The 24,621-nt window shown below is 45.3% G+C and overlaps 1 long non-coding RNA gene across 1 annotated transcript; it reads right to left on the reverse strand.

The window, feature by feature from the left end:
• Positions 1-6,877: 6,877 nt before the first annotated feature.
• Positions 6,878-8,792, reverse strand: LOC146187760 (uncharacterized). The gene is made up of 2 exons (XR_014707434.1): positions 7,986-8,792; positions 6,878-7,141 (listed from the first exon to the last, which is right to left on the reverse strand). It is a non-coding gene; the product is annotated as an uncharacterized LOC146187760 (long non-coding RNA).
• Positions 8,793-24,621: the final 15,829 nt, after the last annotated feature.

The following is a 24,621-nucleotide window of genomic DNA, read 5'->3' on the forward strand; positions in this document are numbered from 1 at the left end:
CCTTTGGGAGGGCTTTGCCTGTGTCTGCCCGATGTTCATTTACCCTTCTGTTCATTGATTGCCCTGTCTCTTTCGGACAAGTTCGGAGCCATAATTGAAACCCTGCTTGAAAAGCCATGCCCTTTGCTGACTGCAAATATCGCTCTGTAGGATGAGCAAATGAATGCGCTTCCTCGACTGCCATGGGCAAGGCACTGAAGTGTGGGGTGCAGCACAGATGTCCGCACAGCTTCTCCGCACCTCCAGTTCCCCCAATTTACTGCATGTAACACACTGCTCCCCTGGAAGTTCACCGTCGTCTGGGGAAGCCATCGCGCAGGGCGAGCCACGAAACTTTCGCTTACCAGTGACGACTTGAAATGTGCCCATGCCACAAAAGTGTAATGCGATGATCAATTACAGTACTGGTACCGGCAGCTGATCAGAGTTATCAAAGCTTATGCTACGCCGCACAATCAGACTATAAGGATGGTCGACTCTGGCAAAAAACAAAACAGATCTGCCGCTCCAAACGGCCTGGAGTAGAAGTTGCAGTGAAGGCATGTTCGCGAATGTGGCAGTTAGTCTTACCGTCATATTCACGACTGCGCCTTCACTCGAACTTCTACTCCAAGCAGCCCCTGAGGCCCGTTTTTCGTGCCAGAGAGAACTCGAGTTTTCTCAAGAATCTCTAGTCCGCAATGCCGCTGCCTTGGCGCCGCTCCTCGACCACTCCACTTGTAAACACTGAGGACATCACATCGTTTGCTCGCTGTGTGGACTTTGTTCTACCGGTATACCAAACTTCACGAAAGTGGATATGACGAGGATGCACCAAACCTTTCTCTAAAGCATTGGCTGAAAGTGACAGCGACCCAGGACATCTGGCACGTTATCGTTTTACAGGTGTGGCCGTGGCCTCTTGCTGCCCGTGCCGAGCTTTTATAACTGTGATCAGCCGCCGGTACCAGTACTGTAATTGATTATCGCATTATGCTCCTGTGGTGTGGGTACATTTGAAGTCGTTGCCGATGAAGTGAACGACTTTTCGGAGCCTACTGAGTGCAGAGTTGAGGCGCGCATTTCACGGTTAATGGTGAGCTTGAAGGTGGACTCGAGCTGTGGGGGAGGCGCACTCCTTCCATAGCTCGCCCTTTCTGATGAACGGCGGCAAACTTGTTGTGGGGGAACAGCATGTCGCAAGCAGTAAGCTGGGGTGCACCGAAGGCGCGGTGGGGCTGTGCGGACATCTGTGCTGCACCCCACGCATCAATGGCTTGCCTGTCACCTGAGGGTACGTAGTGCGTCTTCGGACGCGTGGCACTGTCGAGGGAGTGCATTGGTGTGCTTGTCCTACGGATGGATATTCGCTGCCAGCGAAGGCATTCTCTTCAAGCACATTTTCAGTTAGGGCTCCGAATTCAGGTGTATGCGCTGAAACGCACTGTGAAGCAGCATGCAGGTTTTCACCGTTTGCCCCCGAGCCCTCTGAAGGCCAAAGCCATGTTCATAGAAAGTGCCGGCTTTTACTTTTTTTTTTCCAATGTATTTTGATGTCTGTCAAAGCATGGCAATAAAAAAAAAAGGCAGAGCGGCAAAGGGCGAGAACATCTCACACCAACCGAAGTATTCACACCATTTCTCAAAGCCTATGTCATGTACTGCGTAAACTCTACGTCACCAGCAGCGACTGTTGCCAGGCGCAAAAGCATTTTTGGTCGTTTTTCACAGCCACCCTTTTCATCTAGCCCGCAAAGCAAGTTCCACTATGCTCTTAACATCCAACTTGCTTGCGAAGGTTGTTTAGAAGACTCAACATGAAAAACTAAGCGTGCTACTTTAGCACACAGTTTTCGGGCCAAAAGTACGCCTTAATTTCATCCCCATACGCCATTTGCGCTGCTTCGAGTGGAGAGAGAACTTGTCAGAGGAAATGCCGAGTTGGATTCATGAATCCAAATTGGCCCTGAAGTGGAGGAGTGGCTGTTTTCTCCACTCCAAGCACTGGTGGTAGAGCATCGAGTCGAGGCACGTTTACAATATGGGCGCTAGTTGGCATTCATGTGAGAAAACCATTGAGAACTTACAGTACAAGAATCAAACTGAACTTGGTGGTCTATATTGCTGAGACTTTGTTTGCACATCCCATTCCTATTATACCTGCAATGCAGTTGCAGGCTTTCAGGCACCGTTAAAACATTCACAGCGCCACTTGGTTTCGCATTCTGTGGAAGTACCCATTTCATGGCAGTTGTATCAACACATGAAGCTCATGATAATTTTTGATGGCAATGTTTGTACCTCCAGTCGTCAGTCAGGATTTTAATTGAGATGTCCCAAGTTTGGTCAAAAGGTTTTCTGTGGGTAAAATTAATGATAGAGCACCTGTTGGGAGCAGCTTGGCTCCACAGAAAATTTCAACTGTACTGATGTTTTGAGGTATGCAATTGTATGTTACCAAAGCTTTACTTGTTTCGTTTGCTGTTTCTTCCAAATTCGCTTGTATTATAGTCACAAATGCATGCATTCAAGATTAAGCGGAAAGGGAAGGGTTCGAGAACTTGGGTTTTGTATTTTCTACACCGCTAAAAGATAAACTGTTCATGCAGTGAAGTTCGTAATATAACAGTGTTTTTTTTTTATATAAATGCTGCTGTGTAAAAACAAAATTTCGTTGTAAATTAGGATGGATTAGGGCGGACTTTAAGAAGCGGCAGATGTTTTTTTTTTTCTTTCTTGTTTTTTTGCCAGAGTCGACCGTCCTTGTCGTCTGAACGTGCAAAGTAGCATAAGCTATGGTGGATGCGAATGTTAAGAAGCGGCACATTTATCTTTTTTTTTTTTTTTGCGAGAGTTGTCCATTTTTGCATTTATAAATCATCGAAAGCATGCGGTCAGCTGTGATCATGACACCGGCTTTTAGAAGGGCAGTACTGGTATATCTAACCTGACCAGATTTGGGCTGCATTTGAGAATTTTATTCACTTATTTTGCATTAACAGGGGCTGCCATATTTGTTACAGCTTACAGTATTTATTATTTTGTTACAGTATTTGATTGTTTTAAATGTTAAAAAGAGGGCTTTAATTTGTGTCTTGTTTCCTTCCTCTTCAGTTCATGCGATGTCAAAATTTCCCCACCTACCTTACTCTATGGTCCAGAGTTTCTTGCGTCACAAATTCAACAATGCAGCGAGTGCATTGAAGAAAGCAAGCAAAGAATCAAACAGGAAGGGTCAGGGTTCGGGCTAGTGGGTAATCTACATGAGGTTCCATAGCGCACATTAAAGAAGGGACAGAACACAAGCGCTCATGTTCGGTCCTTTTCTTGATGCGCGCTATTGAACCTCATGCATAAACAGGAAGTATGTTTCACTTCTCATCCTCTGATAAAAAAAAAAAAAATGCTTCCAAGATTCTAACCCGCACTCCTTTACTCTGAAAAATGGAACTATTATATTCATGTCAGGATCAGATAAAAAAACAGAATGCCCCGTTGTGGTTTCCATTACAGGTTGGTGGCTTTGCCATAATCTACATTTCAAATACGGCGTTTCAGACATTGCGGTTTCCAACTCCAGCTCAGCTTTTTTTACTTTTGTTTTGTCATCATTCATAACCATGTTAAGAAGGAACAAACCATTTGGTTTCTAAAGCTAGTTCTTGTAGCAGTATATGATTGAATGTTAAAAAGCCTACCTTAATTCTTGTTTTCCTTGTTTTCTTCCTTTTCAGTACACGTTGCGTCCAAAGTTTGGAACCTATCCAGATCTGCGGTCCGGACTTTCTACTTGCTTTCGTTTAGCACGAGATCGGTGTTTTGTTACTCTATATATTGGTGTATTGTAGCACTGTTTCTTGAAAATTAAACTCTGTAAATAGATATTGAGTGGCATAGGCGTATTTCCTTTCCATGGACTGTATTGTGATTTAATGATGCGTGATATGGTATGGCAGAAATTGTTTGCTGCGAGTACTATGAAAGACCCCATAGTGGAGGGCTTTGGAAATTTCGACCACCTGGGGTTCTTTAATGTGCACTGACATTGCACAGCACTCAGGCGCCTTGCTTTCCACCTCCATCATAAAGTTGCTGCTGCGGCCGGGATTCGATCCCACATCCTTGGGCACAGAAGTCTTGGATGGATGGAAGGATAGAATATAGGAGCATCCCCTTTGAAACGGGGTGGTAGCAGTAGCTATCATGCTCATTTTTCTCCATATATCTTAATTATTGATTTAGAATAGTTAACTAAACCATCATTCTATTTATTAAATTTTCCTCCTACATTACTAACATTATGTCACTTCTCTGCTTTTAAGGCACCAATCTTCCAGCCGTTTTTTGCTAGTTTCCACCGCCGGCTTATTCACCCGGCCACTGTTATCTCTAAACCCCAGAGCTTCAGGAACAGTGATTGCGCCTGCATCAACTTCCGGATGGATACCATTGCATTCGAGTATAATATGGTCAATTGTTTCACTGGAGTTTCCACATACAGCACATGTGTCATCTCCATTGTTAAACTTCTTTTTGTAGCTGCGTGTTCTAAGGCACCCTGATCTAGCTGCAAAAAGCAGGGCACTGCCTCTTGAGTTATCAAAGAAATCTTCCTTCCTGATCTGCATTTTCCACTTTCGGTATAATTCCACACTCTGTTTCTTTTCTATCGAATTTATCCAATTTTTACCTTCTGTGTTTTTCACCTGTTGCTTCATGCTCTTTATTTCTCCGTCGTTGTTACTAGCATACTAGTTAGTTTCCTAGTTCTTTTCCTCCATTGTGAGTCAACACTTTTTAGGTACAGGTATTTAAATACCTTAGCTGCCCATCTGTTACTGTCCAATTTCCTCAGGCGTTCCTCATATAATATTTTACTCTGAGCTTCCCGTACTTCGAAAAATGCCCAGCCCATATCTCCCTGTACCGCCTCATTTGTAGTTTTGCCGTGGGGGCCTAGTGCTAATCGTCCAACGGATCTCTGATTTGTTTCTAATGTCGACTGTACCTCTGATTTTAGGCACAAAACCGCATTTCCGAAAGTAAGTCCGGGCACCATAATTCCTTTCCAAATACCCCTCAATACCTCATACCTATTCAGTTCAGTTCAGTTTAGTCGTTCAGCCGTGTCCGACTCTTCGTGACCCTATGGACCATGTCACGCCACGCTTTCCGGTCTCTCACTATCTTCCTAACATCACATAACTTTATCTGCAGTGCCACGAGGATGGCATCTAACCAACGCGTTCGCTGCCTACCCCTTCTCCGGCGACCCTCAACCTTTCCCAACATCAAATCTTTCTCCAGTGACTCCTCTCTTCTCATCAGATGACCAAAGTAGCTGAGCTTTAACTTTAAAATTTGACCCTCCAATGAGCAGTCAGGGTTTATGGTCGACAATATCGACTGACTTGATTTTCTGGCAGTCCAAGGAACTCTCAAGAGTCTTCGCCAGCACCACAATTCAAACGCGTCAATTCTTCGGTGGTCAGCCTTTTTCACAGTCCAACTCTCACATCCATACATCACAACTGGAAAGACCATAGCACGAGTTATACGGATCTTGGTTGGCAGACTAATGTCTCTGCTCTTTACTAGGCGATCAAGGCTAACCATTGCTCTCTACCTATTGTATCCCCACAATGCCTTATGCTTCATTATCCCGGCATTCCTTCGCCCTTTGGCCTTAAGTGATTGCTCATGCTTTCCAATGTATGCCAATCCTTCGTTTACCCATACCCCCAAATATTTATATTCTGCTACTCTAGATATTTCAAGGCCTTGAAATTTAAGACCCTGATCAGTTGAGCCGTTGAAAATCATCAGACCCGACATAACTGCGCTGAAACTGAAGCCTAGAGTGTCCCCTTCGTCTCCGCAATACTTAACTAGAGTTTGCAAAGACTCTCGGCTAGGAGCACAATATCGTCTGCATACATCAAACCGGGGAGGCGCTGCTCTACCGCCTTTCCACCTAATCTGTATGACAGGTTAAAACCTAGGTTACTGTCTTGTATCCTCCGTTCCAGGTTTATCATATAAAGCATGAACAGCACCGGTGATAGAGGACAGCCTTGTCTTAATCCTTTGCATACTCTGACATCCTCCGTACTTCTTATCCCTTCCCACGTAATTTCTACTTTGTTATCCCGGTATATTTCCTGTAGGAAATATACCGGGATATAGTCTTGCACCATAACCACAGCACCACCACGGTGGGACATTGCACTCAAATGCTTTAAATAAAGATATAAAGGAAGTTGTGTCACATATATTCAGACTGGGTGGGTAAAATACAGGAACGGAAATAACGGTAAGTTAGCTTAAGTAACATTGACTTTTGAAAACTGTCAACCAAAGAGCATGAAAAAGGGTCATGACAATGGACACAAATGTCGCATTGAGGTGTTTGTCGGTATTGCCCTTCATTTATGTTTCTCGGTAGCTAGTTTTCAACATGTCGGACGTATTTTCAGCATTTGGCAGCTATATTTGTGGTGCATTTTTGCTACATTTTTGTAATGCATCAAAAATATAAGCGCATCAAATTTTTCATATATTTTTAGTGCATTCCGAGAATGGTATAAATTATGCTTTTAGTATATTATTAGTATACTTTTCTTGGTTTGGAAAATATAGCTGCAACATATTTGTAATGCTCCAAAAAATATGAGCGTATCCTATTTTTCATATATTTTTAATCTATTCTAAGGGTACTTTCTGCCAGCATGAAAAATAGGTCAAGTACATTAGTAATACTTTCAAAGTACATTGTCAGTCTATAGGTGGAAGATTTTGTGAACCCTGCCAAGCTGAAGAAAGTACATTTTAATTATGTTAGGAATATACTCAACAGGCAAAAAGCATATTTTAAACATTTTTATATAAAGATATGCAGTGTTGTACTCCTAGTATATTTATAACATATTTGTATCGCATTGGGACAAAAAAATGCGAAATTAATACAAAATAAATACAATGCGTTTGAAGTACATTTTTAGTGTGGCTGTTTTTTGCTAACTTGCAGGCTTTTGTCAGCAGTTTCCTTTGAGACGACCTGTGCCTCTGTAACCCTGATTTTTACATTCTCTTCGCATGGCGAAGGGGGTGAAGTGGTAGCTTCCTCTTCAGGAGGCGTGTTCTCGAGCATTTCTGTGAGGACCTGAAAGAATATGAAATATGCACAACACAAATGCCAGCCTACTATGAAGAAATACATAAAAATTCATGAAAACACTGACAAAAGCATTTTCTTTCTTTAGTATCAATAACCACAGTGCCTTAGACTACATCCAAAGATTAGGAGCCTCAAGGAATTTACTATCCTGAGACGTGCTCTTCCCTGCACTCTGTTCTTTTGCATTGTGAAAAATGTAGTTGCAAGATTCTGTTCAAAAGAAGTCAGATTTATACTGATTAACAGCACAAGAGTGAGTGCAACTTTACTAACGAGCACAGAAAACTACTGCCACTGCACCAATATGGTGCATTTTGACAGATATATGTTCAGAGGGTGAATGAGAGAATACGAAAGTTAAACTCCGACCAAAGGTCTCAGTTTTATGCTGTACAGATATACCCCCGCGTACTACAACGTTGATAGCACGCAATTAAAAAAAAAAAATACTGTCCCACCGCGGTGGCTCAGTGGTTGTTTTGACGAATGTCGTCGAAAGAAAACAGACGGGCTGCCGAGTCACACCTTATTAACTGGTGGGCCTCGTGCCGCCGACTGGTCGCTGCGGCGCACAGGATATGTTCACACGATCCAGTATACAGTTATGGCCCTCGGGTGCCGATTGCTAGGACGCTAATTTCGAGGCAGAGGGATTTGGCCCCGCCACAGCAGATGCAAGGCGCCATGTGTAATATCCGATGTATGGAGATTCGGGCATGAGAAATATTTCCCGAGCCACTATGTCCTTCACATAGCTCTAGTCAGTTCGCGGAACGTTGGACCACACAAGCAAACCACGGACAGGCACAAGGGTACCTTAAACACTTACCTCCCGCCGCTTTCTTTTGGCGAAGGCCGCTCTTGGAGGTGGCGAGGCGTTATTGTTGTGCGGGAACACTGACGGAACGACTCCGGGCTTCAGTCGCGCTGATTTAATTGGAATTCCGAGTGGCCGCATCGTTCCCAAGCTCCGATAATAGTCACTGTCACGGAAATGGTTCGAGCACAACACAGTTGATTTCGTAGGTACGAAATTTTTCCTCTTCACGTCAGAGACCCACCGCGCTGAAAGTTTCTTGTCCTTTGGAAACGTTGTCCCGGCCGCAGGTGTTCGCGCAGCCGAATGCTGCGCAGAACGACAACATGATGGCCACTTGTCGCTACACCCACTCCACACAGAACGCTCGAACTAGAAAAAACAAAAGGCACTAGCAAATGATTACGTTGAATCGTTGTTCGCCACGCCAAAGCGCGAGACGCAGCGGAGCAAGCAATGCGGGACAGGCAGGACGGCCGGCCGGCTCGCGGGTCCCCGTGTACGGCGTCACTTCCGCCAGCTCTCCAATTTTGCCATCCTCCAATCCGGCGCTTCCGGAGGCGACGGGGGCGTGTCCGCGCGGGTTTTTAAAAGGCGATTGCGGCTGTTCTAACGGACAGAATCGAGAAAAAATTTACACATATGATTTTCGAGGTCTTTTCTTACCAACCACAGCATTTCATGCAATTTGATAACCGCTTCAGCTTCCCTTTGAAACCTTGAAAGAGTTTCAAATAGCGATTCCAGCATAGCGCGCTGCTCTAAATGAATACCCAAGCGTGCATGGCGTCTCCAGAGGGACGTAAAGGACTATAGTAAAGGAATTGCGGGGATCGGTTTAAGCACCTGGAATAAGTAGCCTCTTTGTTAAATATCGCACCAATTGCATAGCATGTGAAAATAGCTCCGAAGAGAACCGCGCCCTCCTCTGTACCTCAGTTATCCCGGCGGCCGCTACGCGCGGAGTGGCGAACGTGGCATGGATGGATGGATCGATAGAATATAGGAGCGTCCCCTTTGAAACGGGTGGTAGCAGTAGCTATATCATGCTCATTTTTCTCCCTATATCTTAATTATTGCTTTAGATTGGTTAACCAGGTTATCCAGCTTGTCTCTTCGCTCGTTTCGCTGGCGTTTCAATGGGCGCGTCTAGGACGGGCGCTTGTTTTTGACACATAGGGGCGTTCGCCTGCTTGAAACAAATTTTTTTTTGTTGGAATTATGTACCTCTATATTTCTGCCCATTTTCTAGGTTATAATTCGACTCGGGATTGCATGAATAATTCCTTAATTGATATGCAGCTCTGCTGTTTACGACAAACGCGAGTGAGCGATGCGTAAAGAGCATCCAAAGGAGTGCAAGAGGACTATGGGAGCCTTCACAGCTGCCAACATGTGCAAAGTTCCAGATACTGTCGCGCTGAAAAAAAAAAAAAAAAAAAACACGAACAGAGTTACGTTCGCGCACTCCACGATTTGAATTTTTTCTCGCCGTTCATTTTTTTTTCCGGTTGATAGCAAAGACACGCAAATGTCCAGATTAATTGCATTGCGGACAATTGTAGAAGGCTTTTTATGCAACCCAAATGTAAACATGACGCAAGAAATTTAAACAGCGGAACCCGTAGGCGTGCCTTTGCTCGCATTTCTTTTTATTGCCATTACACGTGCCTGTCTTGCATTACAGCCCAATTTGAAGGTAGGATGCTATAAGGCGATTCCATGTACGATCAAACAAAGGATGGTCGGCCGACCTTATAAATTGATTTTAAAATTTTGATATACTGTTGCCCGATGACTGGAAAGAAGATATCTGCAATTGGATGTGCTGCCAATTTTTTTTTCTTTTTCGGGGCATAGGAAATTAATAATAACGAAGTGGAGTGCCGCGCTTATGTTTTCTGTTGTTTTTGCCAACTTTGGTTATTGATTAGACTGATTACAGAAATTATAATAAAGCAAGGTAGCTGGAAATGGTCTGACTAAAAATATGCATGCTTTTGTTTGTATTCAGATAATTGCTTTTTTTTTTGGGGGGGGGGGGGGGGGGAGGGGGGGTGCAGATTTTTTTATTTATGTGAACAATAAAGGAGAATTTGGTGGCGCACAGCGGTTCCGGCTACTCCTTTTCACCAGATTTGTAAGAATCACCTAGTCTGTTTTTATGAAATCTCCTAAAATAAAATAATTAGTTTTCACAGGAAAGGGAAGGCATAGTATCTGTCACAAATGTTCTGTGGACACCTGAAGGGAAGGGAGGAGTGTGGGAGTGAAAGCGGAAAGAGAGAAAAAGGTGCCGCAGTGGAGGGCTAAGGAGTAATTTCGATCACCTGGGTATCTGACATCACACGGACGCCTCTTCTTTTCGCCTCCATCGAAACGCAGCCGTCGGCTGTCGGGATCGAACCAGGGTGCTCCGGCACAGCAGTCGGGCATCTTATCAACTGCACCACGCGGCGGGGCAAAATCGGGCCTGGAAATGAAATTTTGCCTATTTTGCAGGCCTTTGTCTCGAAAAACGTTTGTGATAGAGCGGCAATCTTCCACACACTGTTCTCAGCATACTTATGTATCAAACTGCGAAAGCTTATATTTACATAATGTTTCAATATAAGATATTGCATAATTTAGTTGCGCTAGTAATTACGGCCACTCCAATAACGCCCTTGCACAAGTCTCAGTGCACGAAGCAGGATTCAAGATTCTACGACATTTGTGAATCGCACACCGTTTTTCAATGTGGCATAATATTGTATTTTGTCATTTATGTCTTGGCGTTGCAAATTATCTGGCAGACAGCGTAGTGAATGATTCGGAAATTCGTACGCGTGGTGTTCCTGATGCGCTTGTGGCATCGGGCAGCACAGAGATGTTTTTTGAGTCTTACCTTCACCAAAACACAGATTGCGCAAAAATACGATAAAGTTCAATGAGCAAGCAACGTATTCCAAATATTACTAGTGAAACGAAGAAATTGTGAAGGTCATGGAGAATTCCCTCATTAAAATAGAATGTTTCTTAGCTGCAGTCGTTTACTTTAATCATTCGACGACGCACATTGCCTTCATTCCTGTGCACAGTTTCTTTGTTTCTTTCATGCAGCCCAGGCTTGCATGCCTGCAAGAAGTGTGAACGGCAGATCGAACGCTCGGCAAAAGCCCCAGTCTGACAGTGCGGTAGCCGTCGTCTGAGATAGACACGCGCATCCGGCTACAGATAGCTTTGCTTTTTTGTGTTCGATACTTCACTTTGCCATTGGAGCGCCACGTTCAAACAGGCGCAGCGCTGTTTCTCGTGTGGCAACGGTGTCGCGCCCACGGGGATAAAGCGGGCGCTCAAACCTCCCCGACAGCGCTTTAATCTTTCTTCCTTCACCGCCATGCAATCGGCGTCTGGTTGCGATGCGAACAAGGGGCGGATAGAATAGCGAACCTTCATTTCACATGCGTTGAACAGCTACCCAAGAGGTGTTGCACCGGCGGCATGATGTCATGAAGCTTCTCTTTAATTGGCCAGACGTGGCCACAATCCGCTAGAAGCGCGCCTGATGGGTGGTCCGGAGCGGTGAGCGCAGCGTGTCGTCCGCTCAAGCAGACGACGCGTCTCTGTTTGCTCGGAAATGGAGTTATTTGTTTAGTCAGCGTTACGAAGGTTTCTATCTGCTCAGAAGTTGGGGTGTAAATATCGCAAAATAAATATCTAAGAGTTAAGACCTTTTATTGCTGATTTAAGTGCGAAATTATAAGCGCCCGCGCCGGTGCTTCATAGGCACGCCAGCAGAAGCGGCGGAGAGGATGGCCCCCAGAACACGTGCTGACCCTCGCGGCTGCCCTCTCTTCTGATCACACTAAGCGGCCGCGCGCTCGCTGCAGCGCGGCCGCGCCGTCGTAGTAGTAGCACCTCTCTTTCTTCCACCGTGCCCCAGAGCTTCAGGAACAGGGATTGCGCCTGCATAATCTACCGGATGGATACCATTACATTCGAGTATAATATGGTCATTGTTTCACTGGAGGTACCATATACAGCACATTGTTAAATTTCTTTTTGTAGCTGCGTGCTCTAAGGCACACTGATCTAGCTTCAAAAAGTAGGGCACTGCCTCTTGAGTTATCAAAGAAATCTTCCTTCCTGATCTGCATTTTCCACTTTCGATATAATTCCACACTCTGTTTCTTTTCCATCGAGTTTCTCCAGTTTTTACCTTCTGTGTTTTTCACCTGTTGCTTAATGCTCTGTATTTCTCCGTCCTTGTGACTAGCGTACTTACTAGTTAGTTTCCTAGTTCTTTTCCTCCATTGTGAGTCAACGCTTTATAAGTACAGGTATTTAAATACTCTAGCTGCCCATCTGTTACTGTCTAATTTCCTCAGGCGTTCCTCATATAATATTTTACTCTGAGCTTCCTGTACTTCGAAAGATGCCCAGCCCATATCTCCCTGTACCGCCTCATTTGTAGTTTTGCCGTGGGCACCTAGTGCAAATCGTCCAACGGATCTCTGATTTATTTCTAATGTCGACTGTACCTCTGATTTTAGGCTAAAAACCGCATTTCCGAAAGTAAGTCCGAGCACCGTAATTCCTTTCCAAATACCCCTCAAAACCTCATACCTATTGTATCCCCACAATGCCTTATGCTTCATTATCCCGGCATTCCTTCGCCCTTTTGCCTTAAGTGATTGCTCATGCTTTCCAATGTATGCCAATCCTTCGTTTACCCATACCCCCAGATATTTATATTCTGCTACTCTAGGTATTTCATGGCCTTGTATTTTAACACCCTGATCAGTTGAGCCGTTGAAAATCATCAGACCCGACTTAACTGCGCTGAAACTGAAGCGAGAGCGTCCCCTTCGTCTCCGCAATAGTTAACAATTCTTGCAATTCTTCCAGACTCTCAGCTAATAGCACAATATCGTCTGCATACATCAAACCGGGGAGGCGGTATAGACCGCCTTTCCACCTAATCTATATGATAGGTTAAAACCTAGGTTGCTGTCTTGTATCCTCTTGTTCCAGGTTTATCATATAATGCATGAACAGCAACCTTGATAGAGGACAGCCTTGTCTTAATCCTTTGCATACTTTGACATCTTGCGTACTTCTTATCCCTTTCCAGGTAATATCTACTTTGTTATCCCGGTATAGTTCCTGTAAGAACTCTATTATCTCATAACCGATACCTTTTTCTTTTAATATGTTCCACAGGAGTTCCCTGCTTACATTGTCGTACGCCCCGTTTGTGTCCAGGAAGGCCAAATACAAAGGATCTATTTTCCACTCTAGATATTTCGATGCATCGGGTAAGCACGCACAGGCTATCATCTAAGCGCCTCTCCGAGCATCTTGTTACTTTCTACCCATGCTTGCACCTTTAATTTCAGCGCCTGCATGGCTAACCTGTACATCCCTGTTGCACGTCGCGTCCTCTCGCGGAAGTCGGTGGCTGCCATCATTCTTCAGACAAAGATCGCTTGTGTTTCACTACTTGGTGCGATATATGTCAGGGATACACATAAGCTCTGCTTTTAAGCGTATGACGCAACATTGTTAACAGCTTTAGTCGGCAGCTACACTTAAGAGTCTTCTGCATATTGATTTTCAAGCTTACCTTTCTACTTTTCCTGTCTAGGTCATCAATCATTATTTGCAGTTCATCCCCGAGTTGCTTACCAAGGCAATGTGATCAGCAAATCGCAGATTACTGAGGTATTCTCCATCTACCCTTATCCATAACTGCTCCCATTCCAAGTCTCTGAATACTTCCTCTAAGCAAGCTGTGAATAGTACTGGGGAGATTGTGTCTCCTTGCCTAACACCTTTCTTTATCAGAATTTTGTTACTTTCTTTATGCAGAACTATGGTTGCTGTGCAGTGACTTCCGGCACTTTCCGGCACTTTCACGTTCGGCTCGTCTACCCCCTGATTTCGCAATGCCTGCATCGCCGCCGAGGTTTCAACTGAGTGAAGTGCTTTTTCGTAATCAATGAATGCTATGTATAAGGGCTGGTTATATTCCGAGCATTTCTCTATCACCTGATTGATGGTATGGATATGATCGATAGTAGAGTACCGTTTCCGAAACCCTGCTTGATACTTTGCTTGATTGGAGTCTAAGGTTGCCCTGATTCTATTAGCGATTACCTTAGTAAACACCTTATACGTAACAGACAGTAAGCTGATTGGTCTGTAATTTTTAAGGGCCTTAGCATCCCCTTTCTTATGAATGAGGATAATGTTTGCATTCTTCCATGGTTCCGATACCGTCGATGACACCAGGCACTGCGTATACAGGGTGGCCAGTTTTTCTAGCACGATATCCCCCTCGTCCTTCAGCAAATCTGTAGTTAGCTGATCCTCTCCAGCTGATTTCCTCCTTTTCATAGTTTCTAGTGCTTTCTTGACCTCGTCTTTCGTCACTGATGGAACGTCTGACTGTTTTTCCCTACCGGATATCTCATTACGGTCCTGACTACTTTGGCTACTGTAGAGATGTGTATAGAACTCCTCGGCTACTTTGACTATCTTGTCCATATTCGTGATGACGTTTCCCGCCTTGTCCCTTATCGCATACATCTGGTTTTTGCCTATGGCCAATTTCTTCTTTACCGCTTTAAAGCTTTCCCCGTTCTTTACAGCATGCTAAATTTTCTCCATGTTATACTTCCTTATATTGGCCACCTTGCGCTTATTGATTAGCTTTGATATCTCAGCCAATTCGATCTGGTCTGTTGGATTGGAAGCTGTCATACTCTGGCGTTTCTTAATCAAATCTTTCGTCTCCTTAGACAGCTTACCGGTATCCTCTCTAACTATCCTACCGCCTACTTCTACTGCGCACTCAGTAATGATATCTCTGAAATTATTGTTCCTTGCTTCTAGGATAATGTCGCCATCCTCGGTTAGAGCTGAATACCTATTCTGTAACGAAATCCTGAACTCTTCTGCCCTCCTCCTCACCGCTAAATTCATGGGATTAGGGGTGCACAAAACACAGGATGAACTATGGGGGGGGGGGGGGGGGGAACTACCGCCATTCCTGATCAGGGTTAGCTTTTTGTGCAGAAGACTTGTGGCTGCTGTGCGGTTTCCATATACCATTATAGCGTTTCTACATATGCCTTTCCTATGCCATGGTTATGTAATGCATACATGATTGATGCTTAGACTAAATCAAATGCTTGTAATATAAGCAGGTTGTATGTAGGGGTTGCTTACCGTATTTATACGATTATAGCACGAGTTACTTTCTTTAGAAATTGCATCACTGAAACAGCACTTCATGCTGTGTTCAGAAGCAATATCTGAATTTAACACTTTTACTTTTTTTGCTGGTCATCAAGATAGCTTTACCACCAGGCAAGCCAGTTGCGAAGAGAAGGCAAATTTCCGGCAACTTCGAGGCTGTAAAATGAGGCAACGGTAAAAAAAAAAGTAACCATAGAGAAAGACCAAAAGGTGGAAGTGAAAAAAATAATAAAAAGCTGTAGTTATTGAGGGTTCGAGCTCTCCTGTTTAATATCATTACATCATGGCCAATGGGCAAAACATGCAGGGAGAGATGCGGGATTCTAAGCGAGAGAAGAAAGCATGTAGTGCTTAGCAAATCGTGTCTAATCAAGAGGGGGGAAACGAGTAGTGACAGTGAATAAACCACTCGGATACTTTTCTTTTGGATTTTTAAGTGCAGTCTCCTTTATTGTCACATCCCCAGCTATGGTTGCCTTTAATGTTACGATTTCATGTTATAATCGTGAGCTTGTGTTGGAATCGTGACAGAATTTTTTTGTTTTTATTCTCGACACAAACTCTTCCCTCACATCATATATTCATTACGGAATTGTTTACTCTAAATACTGTATATTCTGTGGTTCCTCTTTCATCTGATTGGTGCCGTGAACATCGGCTGTGGTCAAGTGGTGTGCCTGAAATCCAGCCTGGCCTTTTTGTTCATTAAAGTCTAGGTTTCCTCTTAATCTATCGGTGATTACCACACTGAATACATTTAAACCCAGTTATAACCTAACTACGACAGGTCTGCAGTTTTATTTCTTGGTTCTGTGAAATTTTTGCGTGAAGAAGAGTGGAAACCAAAATAAGGAGTACATATAAGTGAAATCACCGTGGGAATGTTTACAGTAAACCCCCATTTCTCGTAACCATAAACTTGGGAAAAAACATTTTGCAATTGCACTGTTAGAGCAACTGTGGCAGCAGCCTCCACCATCCCCGCTGCAGTTCGCGCAACATGGTTATGAGAGGTGTTAGGAGGGTGGCCAGAGACACCTCGCCTGGGAATTGCTTGAGCCTGACTGGCCGTGAAGGCACCTGTGTCTTCACGTATGTCCCCGCTCTGTCTGCGCAGCACAGCCGCCCCAGGAAATACATACTTGCCCCTCACATTGCCACTGCTTTCCTCCGTCCCCATTCCAACATGCGAGAGCTGTCATTGGAATCTTGCGAGCAGTTGCATGGTTGTGCTGTTTACCTTTAAATCTGTCAGTGAAGAAGTTAGTGATAGATACTGATTGATCATGATAGTTAGTGACATTGATGATAATGACAGAGATTACTATGATGTCATGGCCGAAACTTACACCATCATGACATCACATTCAATCATGACGTTACCAGGCGACTCGAGCACATGTGAAGGTTAACCCGATCCAGTCGTCAGTGCAGCGCCTTTCATTTGGCGTTTGCTCAAACGCCACATGACACAGCATACAAAGGCAGACGCAGTACAGCAAGCATCAGCAGCACTTCAAATTGGTTTACAGGAAAGAAAAGGCGTAGTATCTCACACTTCTCCACGAACACCTGAATCCAGCCATGAGGAAAACGAGGGAGGTGGTGCCATAGTGGAGGGCATCAGACCACCGTGCAATAAAGGCTTTCACCTCATTGCTCTTTAGTGGTCCAAAGTGCCCCTAGAGTTTTTACTTTTCGCTCGTATGAGCATTCAGTTCAGTGCTGCATAGTGTGATGTTAAAAAGGCACGAGTACCAGGGACCGATGCATTTGTCACCTGCAGTCGCTCATTGCGACCTTGGCTGTTCCTTTTATGTTATTTTGTGTTTGTCATGACACATTCATGTGTTACCCCGCCGGGCGTACCCGGGTTCGAACCCGACCTCGGCGGCTGCGTTTCGATGGAGGCGAAACGAAGTGGCGTCCGTGTGCTGTGCGATGTCAGCGCACGTTAAAGATCCCCAGGTGGTCGAAATTACTCCGTAGCCCTCCACTACGGCTCCTCCTTCTATCTTTCCACTTTCACTCCCATCTTCCTCCCTTCCCTTACGGCGCGGTTGCGGTGTCCACAGAACACAAGTGAGACAGTTACCGTGCCTTTCCCTTCCTATAAATAAATCAGATTTTTTTTTTTACCCCGCCGGGTTGGCGCAGTGGTTAGGGCGCTTCCTGAGAATGCGGGATCGAATCCTGGCCTCGGCGACCGCTTTTCGATGGAGGCGAAAAGCAAGGCGACAGTGTGCTGTGGAATGTCAGTGCACGTTAAAGAACCCCAGGTGGTCCAAATTTCCGGAGTCCTCCACTACAGCGTCTCTCATAGCCTGAGTCGCTTTGGGACGTTAAACCCCACAAACCATTCATGTGGTTCTGCCAGATATACAGCAACTTGGCACTAGCTAACAGGAAGTCACTCTAGAGAGTAGCTGGTAAATGGTATTATATTGCGCAGGGCCACTCTAGCATTTTTGTTTTTTTTTTTCCCGGAAGCGTAAATGGAATTAATTTTGACTCGGGCAATTCGCAATTTGAACGCCTATGCTCTTCTCCAGCGTAGCTCTGTGCCTGCACTTCACTGCAGTGCAGGCTTGAGCCAGCGGCAAACGTATACACAACCAGCGCTGCCAGCTTTGGCGAATTTGTCTGCTCGAGATTGTGGTTACAAAAAATAAAAATGAGCATCAATAACCCCGCATGCTCACTTGAGATGCAGACTAAAGGTCGTTCCTGCAGGAAGCATATTCAAATTCAGATGTGGGTTTCAGTTTGAGCACGAGCAGAGTGGTGAGTGGTTTTCCACATTAACAGTATTGAGCTGCCCTTCTGCCAGGAAGTGCTCTTTGCGAACTGATAAGTACAGTAGAACCCCATTATAGTAGTCACCGGGACCGGCCAAAATCTTACTCAGTTAGTTAGTGATCAGTGATATCAGTTGTTAGTGATGACATGGTCCTGAAGATACTATCTCGTAATTTAAGTCTGCTTTATGAATAGAACACTCTAAAATGCCTTCCATCTCTGTCTTATCGTCTCTGTGCCATTTCCTGTTTCATTTTTTTTACAGCTTGTAGAAGGACCTGTTTAGCATGAATGCAACATAGATACGAGTGCAGCCGAGCTTGATTTCAGCTGAGAACCAAAGCATTGCGTGAGCGCGGCATCATCTTCCGCTGTTTCCTTCTTTTAAGAGGCAATAGATGAAAAATGTGCGACAGTCCAGCACTGCAAAACCGCACAAGCCACGCCTCCAATTCTTGCCACTCCTCCTTCGTGCTGAACAGTGTTGTGTGAATGTTCGGCCGTTTCTTCGCTTCCCTTTTTCTTGCTGCACTTTTACTCTATCTTTAAGTGACCGGCCGTCTTCTTTTTGTGTTTGTAGTCAGCTTTACTTTTTTCCCCCTACGCGCTGTATGCTTTCCCTCACGACTCCAAGGCCTTAAAGTTGGCTGCTTCTCAGTTCTGATGAGCCTAGCGGTAAAACCATAAAAAAAATAAGCACAAATTTCTTTTTAAGAAAAAAAAATTCCTTGCGATTCTAAGTAATGCGTGTGCAGCAATGTCATTTCGTGGGAAGTCGACGCCGCGGCCAGACTTTGTTTAGTATAACCTAGTTTTACCAAACGCACCCTTACTATATGATGGGACCTCAGTTTCACTTTACTATAGCAGGGTTCTACTGTACAATGATAACCGGTCATAGAGACTCCTCCATATTTCACGAGTGGAATGGAGTCCAGTTTTGTGCCCATTGCAGAAACACTGGAGAAGGTGCTTTGGAGCAACACCTAGCCTTCAGGGGCCGTACAAAAATCTTAACAGTGACATCCTACGAGACATTCAGAAGAACTTGTCCAAGAAAAAGTATAGACAATCAATACGATCTTTCAGGGGAGTATGTGCTAGGAGTTAGCATTGCTGTTATCGATGTCGCTGATGGGTTACGACCATGCAAGCAGGTAGTGCCACCTAATCTACAAATCACAGTGCGACACATATTGTACCCGTTCTCCACCCTCTGCCCCCTACCTTCTTTTCATCATCCCTCTTGTCTCTACTTTGCCACCTGCCAATCAAGGTCTCAAAGGGACGAACAAGCCACCACTTGAAGGATACCAAATTTTGGTTACATGTTAATATGACAGCAGGGAAGCTGAAGCACCTTTCGAAGAAATTGAGTTTTCGGCAGCATTTAGTTGTTTTTGGTCCACTGAACAACAATATCGCATTAAAAAAGGGCTTAAATAAACGCAAACAGCTGTTCTTTTTTAGAAGAAAACGCGCGCCAGCGCCTCAGGGCGCCGAGCGAACGCCACTGTCGCCTGTGAGTGGTCGGGACCGTCGTGACGTCATCTACGGGTGTCCCGCGGGTCTCCGGCCTGCACCGACGGCGTTGCTGCGTACTGCGTTGCTAGCGCGTTGCTTCAGTTGGCTGGAAGGCCTAGTCTTGAAAATTATGGATAGTGCGGGCAGTAGTGAACAGTTTGGACTCTCGACATATATGCTCGAGCCATCAGCGGCTGCAGAAAACGGTGGAACCAACGACGCCGCGGAGTGCGCCGATGGAGAAAGTGACGCCGCGACATTTTCACGGGTTGGAAATCTCCTCTGGTACGTATGTTTTGCATAGGTGCTTGTTTTTACATATCTTTGCGAGGTAGATGTGCAAGTGGTAATAAACTAAATCACGTCGAAAAGCTGTTGCTTACTGGCTGCTGCATAACAGCCAAAACACCAGAAACCCGTAATATCGAATTCAAAACGCCGGCATGCTTACACGAGTCATGCGAGGTAAAGCATTTGTTTTTCATTTATTTAGAGCACGGTGGATGCATAGCAAACTGTTGGCGGCCGCACCACAACTTGCAGGCTTTTGTCAGCAGTTTCCTTTGAGACGACCTGTGCCTCAGTAAGCCTGATTTTTACATTCTCTTCGCATGGCGAAGGGGGTGAAGTGGTAGCTTCTTCTTCAGGAGGCGTGTTCTCGAGCATTTCTGCGAGGACCTGAAAGAATATGAAATATGCACCAAGGTAATACACGCAAAGCCTTACAGGCACTTTTAGGCATGATGTGCAAAACGCGGTCATCCAGCTTGCTCGGGTTAGGCTCAGAACTGCGATTCAAGTTTGCACATAGCGGCTAAAACGAATCGCAACAAGTTAATATACACACAGCTTTACAGGCACTTTTAGGCATGATGTGCAAAACGCTGTCATGCAGCTTGCTCGGGTTAGGCTCAGAACCGCGATTCAAGTTTGCACGTAGCGGCTCAAACGAATCGCAACAAGTTAATACACACCACGCCTTACAGGCACTTTTAGGCAAGATGTGCAAAACGGGGTCTTCCAGCTTGCGCGGGTTAGGCTCAGAAATGCGATTCAAGTTTGCACGTAGCGGCTCAAACGAATCGCGAGAAGTTAATACACACAAAGCCTTACAGGCTCTTTTAGGCATGATGTGCAAAACGCGGTCATCCAGCTTGCTCGGGTTAGGCTCAGAAATGCGATTCAAGTTTGCACATAGCGGCTAAAACGAATCGGAACAAGTTAATACACACAAGGCCGTACAGGCACTTTTAGGCATGATGTGCAAATAGGCGTCACTCAAGCTTGCGTGGGTTAGGCTCAGAACTGCGATTCAAGTTTGCACATAGCGGCTAAAACGAATCGCAACAAGTTAATACACACAACGCCTTACAGGCAATTTTAGGCATGATGTGCAAAACGGGGTCATCCAGCTTGCTCGGGTTAGGCTCAGAAATGCGATTCAAGTTTGCACATAGCGGCTAAAACGAATCGCAACAAGTTATTACACACACAGCTTTACAGGCACTTTTAGGCATGATGTGCAAAGCGCGGTCATCCAGCTTTCTCGGGTTAGGCTCAGAACTGCGATTCAAGTTTGCACGTAGCGGCTCAAACGAATCGCAACAAGTTAATACACACACAGCTTTACAGGCACTTTTAGGCATGATGTGCAAAACGCGGTCATCCAGCTTGCACGGGTTAGGCTCAGAAGTGCGGTTCAAGTTTGCACGTAGCGGCTAAAACGAATCGGAACAAGTTAATACACACAAGGCCTTACAGACACTTTTAGGCATGATGTGCAAATAGGCGTCACTCAAGCTTGCGCGGGTTAGGCTCAGAACTGCGATTCAAGTTTGCACGTAGCGGCTCAAACGAATCGCAACAAGTTAATACACACAAAGCCTTACAGGCTCTTTTAGGCATGATGCGCAAAACGCGGTCATCCAGCTTGCTCGGGTTAGGCTCAGAAATGAGATTCAAGTTTGCACATAGCGGCTAAAACAAATCGCAACAAGTTAATACACACAACGCCTTACAGGCACTTTAAGGCATGATGTGCAAAACGGGGTCTTCCAGCTTGCGCGGGTTAGGCGCAGAACTGCGATTCATGTTCGCATATAGCTGCTAAAACGAATCGGAATACACAACGCCTTACAGGCACATCTAGGCATGATATGCAAATAGGCGTCACTCAAGCTTGTTCTGGTTAGGCTCAGAACTGCGATTCAAGTTTGCACATAGCGGCTAAAACGAATCGCAACAAGTTAATACACACAACGCCTTACAGGCACTTTTAGGCATGATGGGCAAAACGGCTTCATCCAGCTTGTGCGGGTTAGGCGCAAAACTTCGATTTAAGTTTGCACATAGCGGCTCAGACGAATCGCACCAAGGTAATACAGACAAAGCCTTACAGGCACTTTTAGGCATGATGTCCAAAACGCGGTCATCCAGCTTGCTCGGGTTAGGCTCAGAACTGCGATTCAAGTTCGCACATAGCGGCTAAAACAAATCGCAACAAGGTAATACACACAACGCCTTACAGGCACTTTAAGGCATGATGTGCAAAACGGCTTCATCCAGCTTGCGTGGGTTAGGCGCAGAACCGCGATTCAAGTTTGCACGTAGCGGCTCAAACGAATCGCAACAAGTTAATACACACCACGCCTTACAGGCACTTTTAGGCAAGATGTGCAAAACGGGGTCTTCCAGCTTGCGCGGGTTGGGCTCAGAAATGCGATTCAAGTTTGCACGTAGCGGCTCAAACGAATCGCAAGAAGTTAATACACACAAAGCCTTACAGGCTCTTTTAGGCATGATGTGCAAAACGCGGTCATCCAACTTGCTCGGGTTAGGCTCAGAAATGCGATTCAAGTTTGCACATAGCGGCTAAAACGAATCGGAACAAGTTAATACACACAAGGCCGTACAGGCACTTTTAGGCATGATGTGCAAATAGGCGTCACTCAAGCTTGCGTGGGTTAGGCTCAGAACTGCGATTCAAGTTTGCACATAGCGGCTAAAACGAATCGCAACAAGTTAATACACACAACGCCTTACAGGCAATTTTAGGCATGATGTGCAAAACGGGGTCATCCAGCTTGCTCGGGTTAGGCTCAGAAATGCAATTCAAGTTTGCACATAGCGGCTAAAACGAATCGCAACAAGTTATTACACACACAGCTTTACAGGCACTTTTAGGCATGATGTGCAAAGCGCGGTCATCCAGCTTGCTCGGGTTAGGCTCAGAACTGCGATTCAAGTTTGCACGTAGCGGCTCAAACGAATCGCAACAAGTTAATACACACAAGGCCTTACAGACACTTTTAGGCATGATGTGCAAAACGCGGTCATCCAGCTTGCACGGGTTAGGCTCAGAAGTGCTGTTCAAGTTTGCACGTAGCGGCTAAAACGAATCGGAACAAGTTAATACACACAAGGCCTTACAGACACTTTTAGGCATGATGTGCAAAGCGCGGTCATCCAGCTTGCTCGGGTTAGGCTCAGAACTGCGATTCAAGTTTGCACGTAGCGGCTCAAACGAATCGCAACAAGTTAATACACACACAGCTTTACAGGCACTTTTAGGCATGATGTGCAAAACGCGGTCATCCAGCTTGCACGGGTTAGGCTCAGAAGTGCTGTTCAAGTTTGCACGTAGCGGCTAAAACGAATCGGAACAAGTTAATACACACAAGGCCTTACAGACACTTTTAGGCATGATGTGCAAATAGGCGTCACTCAAGCTTGCGCGGGTTAGGCTCAGAACTGCGATTCAAGTTTGCACGTAGCGGCTCAAACGAATCGCAACAAGTTAATACACACAAAGCCTTACAGGCTCTTTTAGGCATGATGCGCAAAACGCGGTCATCCAGCTTGCTCGGGTTAGGCTCAGAAATGAGATTCAAGTTTGCACATAGCGGCTAAAACAAATAGCAACAAGTTAATACACACAACGCCTTACAGGCACTTTAAGGCATGATGTGCAAAACGGGGTCTTCCAGCTTGCGCGGGTTAGGCGCAGAACTGCGATTCATGTTCGCATATAGCTGCTAAAACGAATCGGAACACACGCCTTACAGGCACTTTTAAGCATGATGTGCAAATAGGCGTCACTCAAGCTTGCGCGGGTTAGGCTCCGAACTGCGATTCAAGTTCGCACATAGCGGGTAAAACGAATCGCAACAAGTTAATACGCACAAAGCCTTACAGGCACTTTTAGGCATGATGTGCAAAAGCGGTCATCCAGCTTGCGCGGGTTAGGATCAGAAATTCGATTCAAGTTTGCACGTAGCGGCTCGAACAAATCGCAACAAGTTAATACACACAACGCCTTACAGGCACTTTTAGGCATGATGTGCAAAACGCCGTCATCCAGCTTGCGCGGGTTAGGCTCAGAAATGCGATTCAAGTTTGCACGTAGCGGCTAAAACTAATCGCACCAAGGTAATACACACAAAGCCTTACAGGCACTTTTAGGCGTGATGTCCAAAACGCGGTCATCCAACTTGCTCGGGTTAGGCTCAGAACTGCGATTCAAGTTTGCACATAGCGGCTAAAACAAATCGCAACAAGTTAATACACACAACGCCTTACAGGCACTTTAAGGCATGATGTGCAAAACGGGGTCTTCCAGCTTGCGCGGGTTAGGCGCAGAACTGCGATTCATGTTCGCATATAGCTGCTAAAACGAATCGGAATACACAACGCCTTACAGGCACATTTAGGCATGATATGCAAATAGGCGTCACTCAAGCTTGTTCTGGTTAGGCTCAGAACTGCTATTCAAGTTTGCACATAGCGGCTAAAACGAATCGCAACAAGTTAATACACACAACGCCTTAAAGGCACTTTTAGGCATGATGGGCAAAACGGCTTCATCCAGCTTGCGTGGGTTAGGCGCAGAACTTCGATTTAAGTTTGCACATAGCGGCTCAGACGAATCGCAACAAGTTGATACACACAACGCCTTACAGGCAATTTTAGGCATGATGTGCAAAACGGGGTCATCCAGCTTGCGAGGGTTAGGCGCAGAACTGCGATTCAAGTTCGCATATAGCTGCTAAAACGAATCGGAACACACGCCTTACAGGCACTT

Source organism: Amblyomma maculatum, chromosome 5 (genome assembly GCF_055883805.1).
Source record: "Amblyomma maculatum isolate TAMU_Amacu chromosome 5, ASM5588380v1, whole genome shotgun sequence".
Classification (NCBI taxonomy): domain Eukaryota; kingdom Metazoa; phylum Arthropoda; class Arachnida; order Ixodida; family Ixodidae; genus Amblyomma; species Amblyomma maculatum.